Consider the following 18,063-nt stretch of genomic DNA (forward strand, 5'->3'; position numbering starts at 1 on the left):
CTGGAGCCCTTGCCAGGCTAGAAGACCACTCGCTCTGATCCTACTCAACTTGCCTTGGCTGCTCTTTCCCAAACTGACCTCCAAGAGACTGAGGACTCGGGCAAAACCAAAGAAGCCAGCCAGACTTCCAGAAGAGCCTGGAGCCCTGATAAAGGATTATTTTGCCAGCTGTGACCCTTTTTCTCCCTCCACACTCATGAGCAAGGGACTCCCATCTCAGCAACTCCAGAGCCTCAATGCACTGCAGCTAAACATGAAGTCCTCCTCAGAGGCCATCTGCCCTGAGAGGAGCAGAGATCAGCTGGTTCTTTCAAGTTCATTTACCATGGAAAAAAAAGAACTTATGTTAAAAGGAACCCAATTTGGGGATTTTTTTTTTTTTTGGTTGTGGTTCCTTGCTCCTTCTCCTCCCAAGGGCATCTTTCACCAATCTCAGCACCTCTTCACTCTTATGCCACTTTAAGCCAGCACTCATCCGGCTTGATTTCTCTACACTTATTAAGACCACAAATAAAGCACCTGTGTGCAACATTTCCACAATGCTCTGGGACACAGAAGCCCAGAGCAACCCACTATCTCGTAAGGCCTGGGTGCACTCTGCTTTCAGTCCAGAAGCTGTTGCGGTGCTTTGAGCCCCACTGCTGTCTCTTCCCATGCTGCTGGCCCACGCACTTGTGCTTTCCCTTTTCTCTGGTGTAGATCAAACCTTGCTCTTTTCATTCAGTAGAAACGCTGCACCAAAAGCACACACATTTCAGGGTGACGAGAGCTCTCTGAAGTCTCCACCAGGGCTTTCTGCATATTTTTCCCCCGCCGAGCTACACAGCAATTTCCACTGAGGAAAAGTGTTGTCTATTCAATTTCTAATAACGGCATTAAAATGTATGAGCCATTTCTCCGGAGTCAGGGATAATATTTTCAAAGTGCCTGTGTGATACCGGAATGTAAATCTCATTTTTCATAAAGTGATAAGGATCCCGGGTCTCCCTGGAAATCATGTCAGATCAGAGCTGGGCAAGGACTGCACTAAAAAGCATTCTCCACAGGGTCGGTTGGAAAACATTGGTTCTCATTTTTTAAAATAAATAAATTAATTAAAAGGAACAAATATCTTCAAATCTTTCATCGGGGTTAGGATTCAATTTCAGCCCAAACCAGAGAGACCCAGCCCAGGATGATGCTCAGCCCACGGGCAGGAGCCTGGCCTTGGTTTGTGACATCCCAACTGAGCGTCCTCATCTGCCGGATGGAGGCAGTGGCAGGGGAATTCTCCTCCCCACGATGCCCCCCTCAACTCTACTTTTGGGGTAACCTAGCAAAATTTCAGTTGCTTTTGTGTCTCTGGAAATATTAAGATCAGTAGATTAATACTTGGCAAGAGACAGTTCGGCCCAAAGCAGTATGGAGAGGTAAGGTTATTTCAGCTGATACATTTAATTTGCCTTGCGTTTGCTGAAACAGCAAATACCTTCATCCCCCACCTCCACAGGGAGGGGCCAGGGTGGTCGGAGGCAAGAGAAGGTCCCGTCTCCTGTCCCATGCTCCCACCGAGGGTCTTACAGCAGCACTGCACCTTTACAGCCTTTCTGTCAGTGCAACGGGCAAAGTCTATGGGCTGTTACATTTATTAAACACAAATCTTGGAAGATGAAAAATAAGATACTTAGAGAAGTGCTTGATTTTAAACATAGAAATAAACTGACTGGAGTTGGTACAACCACTTATGTGTTTGATTAAGCCATCCTCGGCTCTGTGGCTGGATCCAGGCGCAAAAAAATGATTTTGTTTCCTTTCTCAAGTAGCAGTGAGACAATAAATTCAGGGACAACGAGTAACACAGTCTGCAAAGAGAAACAGCCCCTCTCAATACAATTGCTGCTGGCTGTCAAACTACTGTCCAAATCAAACTATTAGAGGATCAGCTCCATGTGACAAAAAAGCAGCGCTAATTGCACACAAGTGCCAGAGAAAACTGTCAAAAAGCTAAAGCAGATGTGAAACAGTGGCTTGCTTTCTTTTCAAACCAGCTTGTGCAGCCGCATTGCATGAGAGCCCACAAGCACCCGTGTCCTGCTGGGAATGCTGCAGGACAACGAGGAAAGGGTAGGGCTTCCAAAGCATCGAGGATTTTCCTGCAACAGCAAGGACTCTACTGTCCCTTTGATAAAGTTACACCTCTTGAGCCAAATTGTCTTCTCAGTAGCAAGCCTTGCCTGCTTTATGCCAGGGTTGAGCAAGGTTAGGCTTGGTCCTGGCCAAGTCCAGGATCTGCAAAGTACAGCAGTGTTTTTGGTTGCCCAGAGACAGCCAAAAAAGCAAACATGCCTTGATACCAAGTAGGTGAAACACTGGAGTGAGGACATGTGGAAGAGAGACGTTGCAGACCCGCAGGGATGCCTGTCCCATTCCCAAACACTAACACCCACTGCTCAGCCCCGTAATAAAGAGGCGATGCAAAGAAATAGCAAATAATTCATGCACGTGTTAGACATGCTGTGCTTCATCTCCAAAAAGCTGCTGAAAGCAACAGATAAAATGCCACGCAGCAGTTTGTTAGCTGTCTGCCAGCCCAGTTATGGGCATTATGGGGGACACGGTGGAAGCAGCTGCACTACACCAGAGTCCTGTGGACTCAAAACCAGCCCTTGGGATGGCCCAGGTGTGCCACCAAGAGCACTGCCAACTATAAAAGGCAGATGCGTGCAGCTGAACTCATGCCTCTCTCACCCAAATCACACTTAGTTATAACTCCTCACATTAAAAATCACCTTCTTTCAAATGCCAACTTACTCCACATAACAGGGTTTCACGAAGCCCTTCCCTGATGGCTGAATGCAGTGATGGCTGCGACAGAGCTGCCCAGGATGCTGAGGGACTTGGGTGTGTCACCAAAGCATTTCCCACATGGCTCCAGAAAGGAACTGGAAGAAATCCACTCACAGGCCTGGACGGGACTTGCAAGAACAGAGACAGATCACTCCATGCTTGTAAAATTATAATGAAAGACTTCCAAAATACAAACGTACCTCTGCTGAAACCAGCACCCTTTTTACAGATGCAGCCTTCACCCCTTGCTCCAGAAAGCCGTGAGTTTAATCCAAAAAAAGCTTGTGTTTTTGCATCATGGGAGTAGGTTCGTGGATTACATTTCAGGGGCTCAGCTTTTGTTTGCATTTGTGCTGTTGATAATTGTTACCTGGTTTCAGTCACTGGTGACTATGTCTTGAAACATTCAGTGAGATCCACCAGTGGGCCTCTGGTAAGTGGCTTGTGCATTGCTTCATGAAGACAGCTGCCAGGTAATACAGTGATGTATTTCTACATCATTTCAGGTATTTGACCACTCAGCAATGGAGAGCAAAAACTGCCACACGTTTGTCATCCTCTCCCCTGCAGCATCCTAGTGCAGAGGGACGGGCAGTACTTCCTCCTACAGATGGACTTTTTTAAGTTAAAAATTCTATTTCTTCAGAAAATATTAATTCATTGGATGCAAGTACACCTGGAAACACCTCTGCCTTAGCAGAGAAAAGTGCAGGATGCTATCGGAGCCCTGCCTGGACCCCTTCTGGCTGGGCTGACAGAGACGCAGTCCTACCTTTCCAACCAGCACGGCCAGCAGCCCCGCGAGAGCCCCCTCCAACCCCAACCTCCATCACCCCGGGTTCAGCTCTGCATCAGAGAGCAAGAAAGCCATCTCTCTGCTTGCAGCAGCTGCTCCCACACTGCCCGCTACGCCCCGGCAGAAGGTGACCCCAGTGGCTGTCCAAGCGCAGGTCCTCCTGACACCTAGTGTCATCTGTGGGCTTATTCCCGGGAGCAACTGCAGGGACAGACGGACACAGAAAGCTGCTAAACCCCACTCCTAGCACCAGCCCTTCAAAAGCCAAGTCCTGCTCTACTTAAACTGGGGGTGCGTCAGGGCAAAATAACGGCAGAGCCCAAATTTTCACGTTCCTGCCTCATGTACGTTGCAGAAGAGGGTGGGGTTTTCCCAAGTCCTTGCTCCAGCGCCCGGAGCAGCAGCAGGGAAGAGGCTCTGCCCGTCAGATACACCTATCTGACTAGCTGTTTAAAACTAGCCCTTATCTACAAGTCAAGCATCTGGGTTTTCCCCGCAATCCTTGTACAGGGAGGGGTTTCCAAGATATGGGAGATAGCAGGGGAGACCACCTCTGCAGCACCTTAACCCACTCCTAAGGCTCTCCAACCCACCAGGAACATCACCACCACACTTCCAGGACCTGTAAAAAGCCTGGGCTCAGCAACCAGCCTCACACACCATCCCCTGCTCGGTCTCATTTGCAAGGCAAAAGCTCTCTGGCAAAACAGCTCGCACAGCGTCCAAATGTCGGTGGAGCAGACAGCATTACTGGCGCTGGCTCCCTTTCCATCCGGCTGCTCCAGCTCAGGCACCACTGTTGCTCAGAGGATGAGCTCATCGCTATTTCAGGTTGAATATGCACTTGGCAATCTCCCTGGTAACCAAAACAAATTACTCATCGGTTTATAACAGATTTATTGGTTGTTTGTTTCAGTGTTTAATGCAGTACACAGAAAGCTTCACCACATTATAGCACCAACACAGCCTGGGGTAGGAGCGCACGGAGGACGGTATTTGCAGCCATTGCTATGGAGATGGGCTGCGTTAGCACCGGAGGTCAGAGGGAAATCTGACTTCAAGCCTGACCCCAGCGACATGAAACTGCAAAAAGGTGGTGTGAAGCATAGTCTTCGCTTACACACACCACGGGTGCCCCTGCACGGCAGCCTCCTGCCATCCCAGACACCAGATGGGTGGTAGCCTCCTCCAGCACATCAGATTGTTGTTTGCAATCCTCTCCAGCCAGAAATCAAACAATCTTTCCCTGAAACAGGTTTCAGGAGAGACTGACACTAGCATATCCGCTAACACCAGCCGTCATCAGCTCCATTTCACGTGTCAGCCTATGAGGACATGGCCACTTACAGGTCTTCCTGCCTGTTTATGCTCTTGGGCAGGAATTTCCTCTCATCCTTCATCACATGCATCAGCATGAAGGGCAGTGAGAAGCAGGACTAACCCCAGGGTATCTGCCTGCTCCGAATTGCAATGTAGAGTGCTTGAAAGAGATCGGCCGTGTCTGGTTTTCTGTCACACCTAGACCTGAGCCAAGATACAGCTCAGAAGTTGCCCAAGTCACCTCTTACGTTTAACAAAGGGTTCGTGTTGTTGTTGGGATTTTTTTTTTTGCTGAATGCAGTTCCACAAAAAAGAGATACTCTTCCCTGACCAGTTCAATCCAGCAAGCTGAAATGTTGGTCAAGATATGTAATCTGTGGCTAAGTCCCCAGTCAGCCTTCTGAAATGAAAACAGGCAGGTTTTGTACCTGACCCGCTGCAAGAAACCCATCCCACCCCAGAGACAGATCCAGAGTCAAACTTTCCACCTTCAGCTAAATAAAAAGTGTTGTGGTGATAATGGTATAAGAGAGAAGGGAAGATTGTGGTGAGAGGTGCACAACATGCTCCTGCACCCAACAAAGCAAATCCGGACAGAACTAAGTAGATTTGCATCCCCACTAAGGGCCTTTGTGCCACTGCAGGGTAAACATGGGCTGCTCTCCGACCTGCTCCAACGCTGCCACCCAGCCGTTTCCAGAGGCAGCACTGAAATACATTATACATCAAGTGGCATTTACCTGGCAGGCTGTCCCAGAGGGGAAGCGTGACTGGCTTTCAGTCAGCAGAGCAAGGGTAGATAGGAAACAGTATTTGCATGTGTTGAGTGAAATATATAGCTCTGTGTATTTTTAAAGCGAGATGAGACCAGAGGGAGAGAGAGATTCTTGCACCCTGGACTGCTCATTACTGCCTCTCCAACAGCACTGTCAGAAGCAAGACCAGGTCAAGTCAATGCTTAGAGACACCAGGGAATTTTAAAGTGGAAGCAAATCAGTAGGAATCGCTCAGATTTCTGAATGAAGACCACGCAGCCCTGTGCTTCTGGAGGTGCTGTTTGTATTCCCTCAAACTACCGACTGCCCCGTGGTTAATGCTGTACCAAAGAGCAGGACGTGGTGCCAGGCCCCCAGGATGCTTTCAGAATCCTTACGCTGCCTCCATGGGTTGTTCATCTGAACAGACGTCAGCCAGAACAACTCATCCAGACCATCCCCTGGTTTAGGTAAGTCACGCTAGAAAAATCCCCGTAGTACCCAGCAGCAGTATGACATCCCTATCCCACTGTGACATGCCCTATCCCAGGACAGCATGTCTTCTGGGATGCAGGCAGTCCTGGGGATAACACACCTACGGGATATTTTAACGAGCTCTTTGCTATGCCAGAAAAGGGGCAAACCAAGAGGCACAGAACGAAGAGGAGAAGGGTCGAGAGTCCAAAAATGAGACGATAAGACAGAAGCTGGAAAGGCAGGCAGGCAGTGCCTCACAAGTGACTAATTCCAAATCTTTGCTCCAATGTTTATTATAGAAAAGAGCAGATAAGAAAGGCGGCTGATGGTAACAACTGCCAGGGGCAGCCAGTCCCAAGTTAAACAAATAGCAAATGCCTTGCGAGTAGCCTGCCAAGTCCGAATGGTTCCCACAACTTGGGGCATTTCTTTAGAAGCAAGTACATTATTTTCTCCCACCCCAGCATCCTATCAGCAATGGGGGAGCTATATTTAGGGTGGTTTCATAGTTACTCTTAAGGGGATCTTTGGTCAGAGACCATTGGAAGCACATGAAAACTGAATATTCCCAAGTGAAGGCATTGGGGAAGAGCTGGGAGCCAATTCCCTGCAGGAAAGCCAACCAGCAACCACGGTGGGCTGGACCAGCCATAGGTTTAGTGTGATGAACCGCTTCTATTTTTCTTAGCAAAGGCAGCAAGGCACATCCAGCACACTGGTTCATAAGACAGAGGAGGATTGAGTGGATTTTTCGCTCTCTGGCCAAACAAAACAGGGAAGAGCAATTCTGCCAGAAGCTCTGAAGTCATCTGCTGCATAGACACTGGTGTAACACAAGAACTTTCACATATTGGGGCAACTGCTTTGGCATTAAAGCTAGCTTGAAGCAAAATAGGTGGATCATAGATGTCTATAAATCACACCTCTCCACAGGAGACCCTCAGCATATCTAGCACATGCAATTGCTTGTTAACAGGAGTCTCTCAAACCCATCATTTCAGTAAATAGACACCACTGGAGCCAGCCGTCATTTCATTTGAAGCTCCCCCTATTTCAAAGCATCATAAAGCATGAAGGTCCCTCATGTCTTGAAGACAAGTGGGAGGATTTTCCAGGAGGGAAAGCTTTCCTACTTTTTTAAAAATGGTTTTGTTTTTTTTTAGCTATTTCTCCTGTTCTTCCTCCCCATCTACATCACAGTAGAGACACCAGAACCGACTCGTTTCACTGTAGCTCTGCAGTTCAACAAGTAAGCTGGCTCTGAAACATTTTGATTCAAATTATTAAACCTCAAGCTAGACCTGTCAGGCAGCCTCCGGTGAGCAATTTTAGTCTCTTCTTTTCCACTCTGGTTTGGTTTCCCCTTTCCAGGGGTGGAAAGATACTAGAAACAAGGAAGCTGAAAAGCCACCCTCAGTGCTTGTTCCCAGCAGGGAGCCAATTCCCTGCAGGAATTTTTTTGCTGTTCTTCATTAGAGGTCTGGGTGACAACTGGTATTCGGTGTTTGATCCCAACAGACCACAAACGCAGCCGTATCCAAGCACTTTTAATCCCTCTCAGTTAACGGCTGTTGACTGCCTACTCACATGCCAAACAGCCAGCTCCGCCAAGCAGGAGGAAGATAGGGATGCCTCCCAAATCACAGCAGTCACCAGGGTCACCTCAAGAAACAAAAAAGATCAGGCACATCCATGGAATGACTGGCTCTTCTGAAAACACCAATGTGAAGTCAAGAGGTTTTGAATTTCCTATTTACAAAAGTAATGCAATTCTATAACGCCATCCAAACCAAAATTGTAACTCTGCCTTAAAGTTTCCAGTCAGGCGCACAGCAAAATACCAGTCCTTCCACCCTGGGCTGCAGCTCCCTCGCTGTCGGGAACCCTGTCCTGGCTCTCCAACCTTTTCCAGTGCACTCTTTAATTTGGCCTTTTTTGAAAGAGTGTTTCCTCAGAACCCTGTCTATCCCATTCCAGCGTGGCTATAATGAAATGTTTGCCCTGCTTTTGAATAGCTCCAAAGCCTTAAATGTCATTTTAGCCCTGTCCTGCCATAGGTCATGAGCCCTATTTGCCAGGAGGGAAGGAGCAGTTTCCTTAGAGGGAGATGAAAAAGCTGGAGAAGCATAAGAGCATCCATCCATCCATCTGTCCGTCCCCCAGATGACACCGCTCTCTCTTGCTCCGACAGCTGGAATTTGCTCTGGCGGTGTTCTTGGCACCACACACGCCTGAACTGCTCCGAAAGTGTCGGGGGCCAAATCCTGCTCCAGGACACGCTGCAGGGACACACAGGGAGGGCCAACGCTGCCCCGCCAAGAAGGCTTTTTTGTGGCTTTCCACATACCAGCTGGGAGCAGAGCAAAGCCTTTGCGGGAAATACACAGAGCAGCAAAATGAGTCAATCTCTGGTAGGAGAGAGATTTTTGGCTGTGGGCCTGGAGAGGGCGAGCGTGTGGTATGCACAGCACCTGCATCCCCTGGGACTGAGGGCAAGAAGCTGGGACAAGGCTCCATTTTCCTGACACCCATCCCCTCTTCACACCCTGCCTGTTTTGTGGGACTCAGCAGCACCCACTCACAGGCTCTCTCCCAGCGCGTAGACTTCATTTTAGCCCAATTTTGTGACTGCCTCTAGACACCACAGGACTAATTCCCTACATGGAGCAACTCATAATCCTTCTTTAAGGGACTTTATCCCTCCAATTTACACCTTGTTTCAGAGCCCAAGTTTCTGCAGTATTTTTGCTGAGCCTGCAGGCTCCCTTTGGACACAGGCGGAGGGTTAGCAGGGAGAAACGCTCATCACAGACCAGCCTTCACCTCTCAAATCCAATTAATTCCCACAGAAGCCAGCTGGGGTAACATCCCATCTACAAAATGTCCCAGTCAAAGCACATCAGGGAGTCGAAACATGCTGGGCTTTATCCTGTCTCTGAACCCCAGGGAAGCCGCAGTGCCTTTGCTCCTACACCCAGCCAAGTGGCTGCAAAGAGGGCTTTGCCTAGACGCAGGGATAAAAGAACTGAAGCCAGAATATATGGCACAGTCCTCCTAAAACAATGCTGTGGAAGCAAGCATTTATCTAAATGCATTTAATCCTTTAGAGTCCTAGTGTCTCAAGAGCCATCTGCTTAAAACTCCTCTCCAAATCAGGATATCTAAATGAAACATGAGGTCTCTCTTCCTCCCACGCTCCCTCTGCCAAAAATCAGACATGAAACGTCTGATCTCAGAACATTTCTGCTTTGTTACTCTCCCTGTCTGCATCTTCCATAATAGAGAAATGAAAAAAAGAGATCCCAATGAATCAAGCTGAAGTATCTTGCCTTACAATGCACATTTTATAATAAAATCACAGGTTGGATCTGGGAAAGTTTATTGCATAGACATTATTTCCATTACCTTTCCAAGCAAAAGTGATTCCACATAGCTAAAATTACAGAATCGCATACGAAATCTCAGCTTTGCTACCTTAGCACTCCTACACACAGAGGGTTAAGGTGACGATGGCTGGGGACCATGAGGGTGAGAGGCAGGCACTGGCTGCATGGATCAGCCACCCCCCACACACATCTGCTGGTGACACCTGTGTCTCAGTGTGACCCTGGAGGAAGCCTGGCACCAGCAGCCAGAACTTGGCCATCGCTCTCCAGGAAGCTGCTCTGATTTAGGAGCACACCCCAAGCCTGAGCAAACCTGGCACGTTGGTGGTGGGGAGGTTTACCTTGCTGCATTTAACGCCACTGGGACTTCAGGTCTAAACAGCACCACAAAAAGGGAAAGTGCTAAATATAGGCTGGACTGGAATGTCTCACCAGCAAAGATCAGAGGAATTTTCCAAAGTTCTTTAAGGAATTGAATCCCCCAGTACATCCCTCGGGGATGGTGGGTAAACTTAAAAGGGCATCGTTGACACAGGCTACTGCTGAGGGGACAATATTATTCCTTGCTCACATCATTACTTGTCTCCACTGAAGCACTGGAAGATTCAGACACATCCCAGCTCCCACCCAGTGCTCAGACCTGCATGTACTGACACCAAGGATGTGTTTCCAAGGCAGAGATGGGGAAGATAATCACAGCCACGATCCTCAAGAACCACACCAAAGGAGCACAAGTTTCTACCAGCACACACAGAGCACAGGAAGGGCTGCAGGATGTCCTATAACACGGAACAACCTTCTTTTCACTCGGGTATTACACAAAAGGAAGCAAGTTGCTTCTTGGGGGCAAGGAGGGCAGTTACTTAAAGCTTTTGTTATATCCTAGTGCAGTGGTTGTGGGCTATAAGTCATAGTCATGGGATATGGGTTTAGATCAGAGAGAAAGTGCATCCTACAACATCATTCCCCTATTCATGGATGCAGAGAGGAACCTGCCAGGGCTCCCACCAGCTGCTTCGTACCATATGTCTGGATTTTCCACTCGTGGTACAGTTCGATGGAAAGGCTGCTTCCGAAATAAAGGCCAGACAAGATGGGCTGGAGAGTGTTTATTTTCAAGTGTTTGAGTACCCTAAACGTCTCCTTTTGAACAGCTGCCATTATTTACATCCAGGCAGAGAATTATACCAGCATACGTGGAGGCAAGCCATCATTCACAGCAGGGAATAACTTCCCCTGTTCGAAACACTGCGAGAGCCCAATCCTACAAACCTCCCCCAGCCAAAACTCCAAGAGCGGCGCGAGTCAGAAACCTGCTGTAAAACCCCAGCCCCAAACTGGTTCCTCAGAGCCGCAGTCCAAAAATCTGAGCAGTTAACTTTCTATTGCACTGAGCTCTTGAGGGTTTGTCGGTTTGTGGCTTTTTGCACTTGTGGGGTTAGCTCTGAAACCCCTAACCCACATTTTTCTAGCAGGTGTTAGTCAAGAATTAATTTCTATATACTGAGCTCTTTAAGGAAAAATTAAGAGCTGGTTTGTATTCAAGAATGCTGTACTTGGGGGGAGGAGCAGGGAGAAAAAAAAAAAGGGTGTTGTCACTGAATTGAAGTATGTGGGTGCTTTTATCATTAAAAAAGAAAGTTTAAACTTTAAAGCCATATTTGGTTGCTTGATCAGCTATTTGCTTTGTACATCATGGCTTAAGAATTTAATCAGTTTCCTTTCTGCATTTTTTTTTTGTTGTCGTCGTTTTTAAAAAACACTCTTCCGCTCAAAACAAGGGAAAAGACTAATTGGTAGGTGGACTGTTTTAACCAATTTTTTTCCCCTCCCTTTCAAGTGTTAGATTCCAGTGATTTAAAAAGCAGCCGCATCCATTTCTAAAGTGGCTCCTGCTTACACAATACAAACTGGACCGGAGTCACACGCATTAACTTATCTTTTGCCTAGTTGCTAAAGAAAAGATTAGTGACAGAAACACCCGTCTTGCAAACACATGGGCAAATAGTTTCACTCATGCAAGTGATTCCACAAATCTAGACAGATACAAGGGCGCAGTGTTTGTATAAAGATAAAGGTGTTTGCATTCTCATGGGGGCAGCTGCAAGCATGGCTTGTCAGAAACTCTGCAACTGCCCCATATGCCGTAATACAGAAAGAGGATGATGTGATAATTAATAGGTAAAAGCTTGCATTTCCATATTCCCCAATTCTGTTACTGCCAGCTGGCTCCCTTGATTCAGAGGGTACCATTCCTCACTTTCTGAGGGCATCACATCACCTGAGAGCCCACAAAACACCCACTGCTTTAAGCTATTTCCTCCCCGGCTGTTATTAAAAGCTTCAAAGAGGCACATCTGATCACCTGCCTAGGGAAACACACAGCTGACAGCTCTTCCACAGCTCTGTACCACTGCAAATGCTCCTTAAACACCCACTCAGCTGGGAAGAAAAGAGAAAAGCTCTATTTATACCCCAGTGGTTGCCCATACTTTCAAAGCCATCACCTTCCAGGAGGGAACACGTCTGTCACAAAAAGAGGGTGCAGGAGAAATCAGAAGCAAGAATTTAGATAAATCCCACCCTCAAAACACCCCATAAACCAGAGGCAGTTTCAGAGGTTGACTCAGTGATCCACAAAGAAACTGCTTGCTAGAAAGAGTCTTTTAGAAGTACATTATACACCCGCAGACTTCCCGTTTCCCCCAGCCCTGCTCTCGCAAAACCTTCCCCGGCAGAGCAGTCGCAAAGCGGAGCAAAGACCCAGCTCAAGCCCTGAAATCCAGAGATCCGCGGAGCACGGGATGCTGAAACGCTCCCCGTGAGGTGATGCTTGAGAGGGAGAGACAGAGGCATGTGCTTACTGGCTGCCGGAGAGCCTGGGAGCTGCTGCGGGGCGGCTGCTGCCTGGAGGAGGGCAGGGATGGACTGAGCTCCGTGCACAGCACCTCAGCAGAGGGATGGACCCAGGAGCGCTTCGGTCCAGGGCCGTGCCTCCAGCCTGGCAGAGGCAAGGCGGCTGGGCTGGGGTGTCCGGCTGGCGGGACAGCGGCTGCTTTGTCACTTATAGCAGGGAGGCGCATTGCAAAAAAAATAAATGAATCCAGCCAATAGCACCGTTCCTGCCCGAGGAGCAGCTGGAGGAGCCTGCTCCTCCCCGAGCCCCTGCAGGGTCCACGGGGGAAAACCCACCCAGCAACGGCACTTGGCCAGTATAGCCGTTCCTCTGCTTCCCCACAGCAGCAAAGTGCTGTTACTGGGACCTGTGGGACTCACCAGGCTGGGCAAAGCCCTGCTATCCACAAAGTGCTAGGAGTCCCGCTCCCAGACTGTTTCACACAAGGAGAAAACAGCACAAAAACTTCATTTGTGGGTGGATTTGTCACCAGCCTCCCACCAAGCTACCTTCTCCCACAGCTAAAGCTTTTCCTGGCAGCTCTGTTACAATGTGTGTCACCTTCAGGTTCACAGACTGAGTTTCCAGGACAGAAACAAACAGAAAGGATGCATTTCAAGTCAGCAGCCTGCAGGGAGGGAAGGAACCCAGCTGAAGAGAGCACAGCAAAAACAATGCCAAAAGAGGTATATTTTCTTCAAAGCAGACATGAGAGAAAGTACTATCAGGTAGCAAGTCATTCCTATTTTTAAACAAATCTGCCTGTTTGTGCTGCACCAAATCTGACAACATTCACGTCTGTTTTCTTTTCCCCCTCCATTCTCCATCCCTTATCCCCCTCCCGCCCCCCCAGTTTGTTTTTTTTTCCCCTCTGCTTTTACGTCTTCCAAGTTTGCCCCACTTTCTTCCATGCTTCTGCTATTGGGTATGTGGCCCAGCAAGTAAGTAAGTTTGGGTTTTTTAACAGGAGGTGCTTGGGTTGGAGCTCTTGCACTACACATAGGCTTTTGTGGTGCCTTGGAGAGCCGCAGAGCTTCTAACTAATGGCAGGAGGGGCTGGGCATCCTGGTGAGTATGCTGGATACACCGCCGGTATCCCTGGAAAGCAGATCATTACACTCAGGCCAAGGAATTTCTGTTTCTTTACTAAAATGAACAAACATCACATAAGAACAAACACTTTCTCTTTACAAAAGCATTTGCACTTCTGTGTGTCTCTATACTTTCAACAGGTAAATCTCACAGATTCCTGGGCACCCCATTGTCCATGTTCACAACATTCCTAGCTGGGATGAGAACATCAGGTTGTCCCAAGGTTCAAGGCTCAGACTGTCACGACTTGCCAAGAGCAACTTCAGGCATGCATAAAATACAGATGTGAAACACCATCATTATTTATCATTATGGACCGAAGTTTACATTTGTTTTTCAAAGGAATCCAAATACCCATTTCTAGCTCGTTTTTCCAACAGCTTTCCCAACAACCATAAGACTTAGTTACCATCAGCAAGAGCTTTAGTGGCTGTCTCTAACCAACAATCAGACCGACAAGATCGCTAGCAAAAGCCCCCTGCCCCTGAAGCATGAAATTGCTTACGTGATTGCAGCTGCAGAGCTCTGGGACTCATGAGAAATCACAGAATACCAGGTTGGAAGGGACCTCAAGGATCATCTGGTCCAACCAAAAAGCAGAAGCATGGTTGAGGCAAGATGGCCCAGCACCCTGTCCAGCTGAATCTTAAAAGTGTCCAGTGATGGGGAATCCACCACTTCCCTGGGGAGATTAGTGCAATGGCTGATTGTTCTCATTGTGAAAAAATTTCCTCTTGGGTCCAATTGGAATCTCCCCACGATTAACTTGTACCCATTACCCCTTGTCTTTTCCACGTGACTCCTTGTAAAAAGGGAGTATCTCCATCTTCTTTGCAGCCACCCCTTAAATGCTGAAATACAGTGATAAAGTCTCCCCTAAGCCTTCTTTTCTCAAGGCTGAACAAACCCAGTTCTCTCAGCCTTTCCTCAGACAGCAGGCTTCCCAGTCCTTTGATCATCTTTGTGGCCCTTCTCTGGACCCTCTCCACCCTGTCCAAATCTTTTTTGCGTAGCAGGGACCAAAACAGAACACAGTATTCCAGGTGCGGCCTGACAAGTGCTGAGTAGAGTGGGATAAGGACTTCTTTATCTCTGCTGGTGATGCCTGTGTTGATGCGACCCAGCATCTTGCTGCCTTGCTTAGCCACTGCAGCACACTGTTCGCTCATATCGAGCTTGTTTGAAAAAGAGCTATTGACCACCACGCTCTGGGTGCAGCCTGTCGGCCAGTTCCCCACCCACTGCACAGACCACTTGGCTAGACCATAACACATCAGTTTCTCTAGGAGGAGGTTGCAGGGAACCATATCAAAAGCCTTGGGGAAATCCAAGTAGGTAATGTCCACCGCTCGCCCCATATCAACCCAGCAGGTTACTTTGTCATAGAAGGCGATTGGGTTTGTCAAGCACAATTTGCCCTTGATAAATCCGTGTGGGCTTTTCCCAGTCAAAGAGACTAAGGCCCCTTAAAGATGGGACATTCAGACAGAATGTTTCCAATTCGATAAATAAAGCCAAGAGCTCCAGGAGAATGATGAATTGTAGAGTGCTGGGATATAAAGACAAAGTAGGTGTTGCACACCTATAGGAAAATATAACCAGGGGTAAGTTACTCTGCAGCCACCTCCTGCAGGTTTCTTCCTTCAAAGGATGGAGCCTTCCTGCTTCTGGCAAGCAAAGGTCCAGGAGCACCTGTACCAGTGGAGCTTAGTTAATGCCCCTTCTCCAGAAACCAGTCAGTGCCCCTGCCACTGCAGGAGCATTTGGGGACTGACCCTGATGCATCTTGCAGGGGCACGACTGCATTATGCATCCTGGAGAAGCACAAGCACCTTAGTAAGTGAAGAAGCCCAATGGCAGGTACACAGCCCACCAGCAGCGTAACAAGCACCCCATGTCTGCAGGGAGCATCACCAGGCTGCTGCCAGGATCCTCTGCCTCTTATTTAAAATGTTAGATGCCTTCCACGCACAACACAAACTAGAGAGATCACTGCTAAATCCCAAGTGCCAGCTACCATCAAAACCAACTCTAGGGCAGTACGTGCCTGTCAGCCTAATAGAGTAGTGGATAAATAACAAATTGATCTATTTGACATGCCTCTCACCGATTACAGCAGAGCAAGTTGTTATTTGAGTAACTCATTGCTCTCGTTGGATTACAGCTCAAGGCCTGATCCGACACCTGCTGCATCCTCCAGACCCCCTTTGTCTTCCCTGCCCAAACCCATGGGCACAATGTCACATCCCAAAAAAAGCAGCAGAATAAAGGTCTGCAAAGGCGTGTGGCGCAAAGCAACTACTCTACCCCACCTTCAACATTGCTGCTCCTGACAGCGAGTGAGTATTTGCAGGATCAGACCTTAAATCTGCAGACTTAAAATGACCAGTATACCTGACAGAGAATAATTTAAGCACTCTTAACCTCATGCATATCACAACAACAGCTTTATTCTGTTTGGAATAGAACAGAAGATGATTTAGAGAGCAAGGACAGCACACAACTAGAGTCAACGAAAAGGCACTTGGGCACTGCCATATTACAGATACAATATAGCGCTATAAAAATCTCTGCCAAAGCATTGGATTAAACAAGAATAAACTGCAAGAATGACACAACTCATTTCAAAGGACTGAGACAACTCTGAGTCAGCCCCATACTATCGCCATTGCTTTTAAGGAATATAATCAGTTATCGTGCACATTGATTTTTGGCAAACACAATAAATATAAATTAAAAAAAAAAAAAAAAGGATTCCAATGCTCCAATATATCCTTGACTAGTTATCCAAACAAAATGAACTATGAGCAGAAGCACTTAAAACCGAGTCAGTGGAATTACTCACTCAAATCTAACTGCTAGGAAGCTTTATTTGGAAATGGTGGAGCTCGTAGAGTCATGGAGAGAGGCTGTTCTACAGCCAAATGCTCTGCAAGAAACCACATGGATCCAGACACTATCTCAAAACAAAGGACTCACCTCAGACCATGGGCTTGTACACACTGGTGAAGAAGAGGTGCTTTGCTTCATCCTTGGGGTTCTCCATGCTGTTTTCATTAAATCACTCTGCAGCCAGAGGGGAGGAAAGTCTTCCACACAACGGGGCCCATTTTTGCAAGTTGATGCTCTGTGGAAGGAAGCCATGTGCATTTTGGGGTGAATCCACGCAGAATGATGTTCACATAGCCATTGGGTGAGTTTGACTGTCCTCCTGGCTTCCAGGTGCCAGGCTGGGACTGGGGGTGACGTACCTCACCCATGGCGTCCCCACAACCACCCCACACGAGGGGACAGGACTGCCCCACTCACCTTTCCTCTCCTCTCCAGGACACCATGGCCACACAGAGACACAGCAGCTCTCCGTACCAGCAGGGATGACCTCCCCACACAAGCCCTTCAGAACCCTCCTGCCCTCTTCTCTCAGCATGGAGGCCTGGTACCTCAGCCCTTCCCCTCAGCTGCCCCCACTCCCTCCTCAGCTCCAGGTGAGGGCAATTACCACTCCCCCTCGTTAACCATCTCCAGACAGACTTCCTTTCTCACAAGCAACGTTGCCCCTTCCTCTGAAAGAACCAGGAAGGGCTCTTTTTTCCTTCCAGCATTGCAGCCTGAGGGGTGCAGCCATTCTGGGGACAAGGCACCACCACAAACCTCTCACCTCCCCATCCACACCAGCTCCCTGGGGTCACTGCCCTATTATTTGCTTAATTGACAGACTTTGTCTGCATAAACACTACCACCTCCTCTTACCAGCCTCTGAGAGAGGGAAGCCTTCCTGGTGGAGGCAGCCACGTGTGCTGGGTGCTCCCATGCTGCTTCTGTGCTATTTGGCTGCCCATGACTCCATGTGGAAGCCAGAGCCATGCCCTGGTTTGGGCTGGTTGTTTTTCTAGTGACATATAAAGAACCCGTAACCCACATAGAGCTCCTAGACAAAAAGCCAAAAGGAGAAGAGTCACATTGGAAATCCCTCAAGGCCTGATCCCTCGAGGCCCTGGTGATGGCTCCCTCCTCAAGTCATCCTTTGACTTCTCCAAAGGCTGTTCTTAGCCCCAGAAGCACAGGGGAAGACAGGGCGCCCTGCAGTGAGTCATTTCAAGAGATCTGAGAGAAAAGGTGGGAGGGGAAAAAAGAGAAAAAGAAATCAGGAAAGAGATACAGCAGCTTCCCACCATTTTATTGCCACAGGGGAGAACTCATGGCCAAATTGAACCTCCGCCCTGCAGGCAGCTGGGCCTCACCTGCCCCCGGCTAATTACCTCGCAGGCCATTAGCTAAAAGTCTCCAGGCAAGCGAAGTAATGGAAAAGCTTAAACATTTCAGAGTCATTCCTCTCAGGGAGTAAGTAAGGGTGGGGCTGGGGGGTTTATAACGGTGTGGATAAAACATCAGTGATGTAAACCCTTTTTCCATGGAGTTTAAACACATAACATTGCTGCAAATGAGAGCATTGCAGCCTGTCGATCGTTGGTGGGGAGCAGCCAGGCTGCCAAGGACACCCCTGCAAAAACCAGG

At 48.3% G+C, this 18,063-nt stretch overlaps 1 protein-coding gene across 1 annotated transcript in view; it reads right to left on the reverse strand.

The window, feature by feature from the left end:
- Window positions 1-12,612, reverse strand: part of FHL1 (four and a half LIM domains 1) — a 33,814-nt gene extending 21,202 nt beyond the window's left edge. Inside the window, exon 1 of the mRNA XM_063347354.1 lies at window positions 12,425-12,612. The gene's annotated coding sequence lies outside the window, so the exon portion shown is untranslated. The remainder of the gene's footprint in view (window positions 1-12,424) is intronic.
- Between the last annotated feature and the right edge of the window lie 5,451 nt (window positions 12,613-18,063).

Source organism: Chroicocephalus ridibundus, chromosome 9, assembly GCF_963924245.1.
Source record: "Chroicocephalus ridibundus chromosome 9, bChrRid1.1, whole genome shotgun sequence".
NCBI lineage: Eukaryota > Metazoa > Chordata > Aves > Charadriiformes > Laridae > Chroicocephalus > Chroicocephalus ridibundus.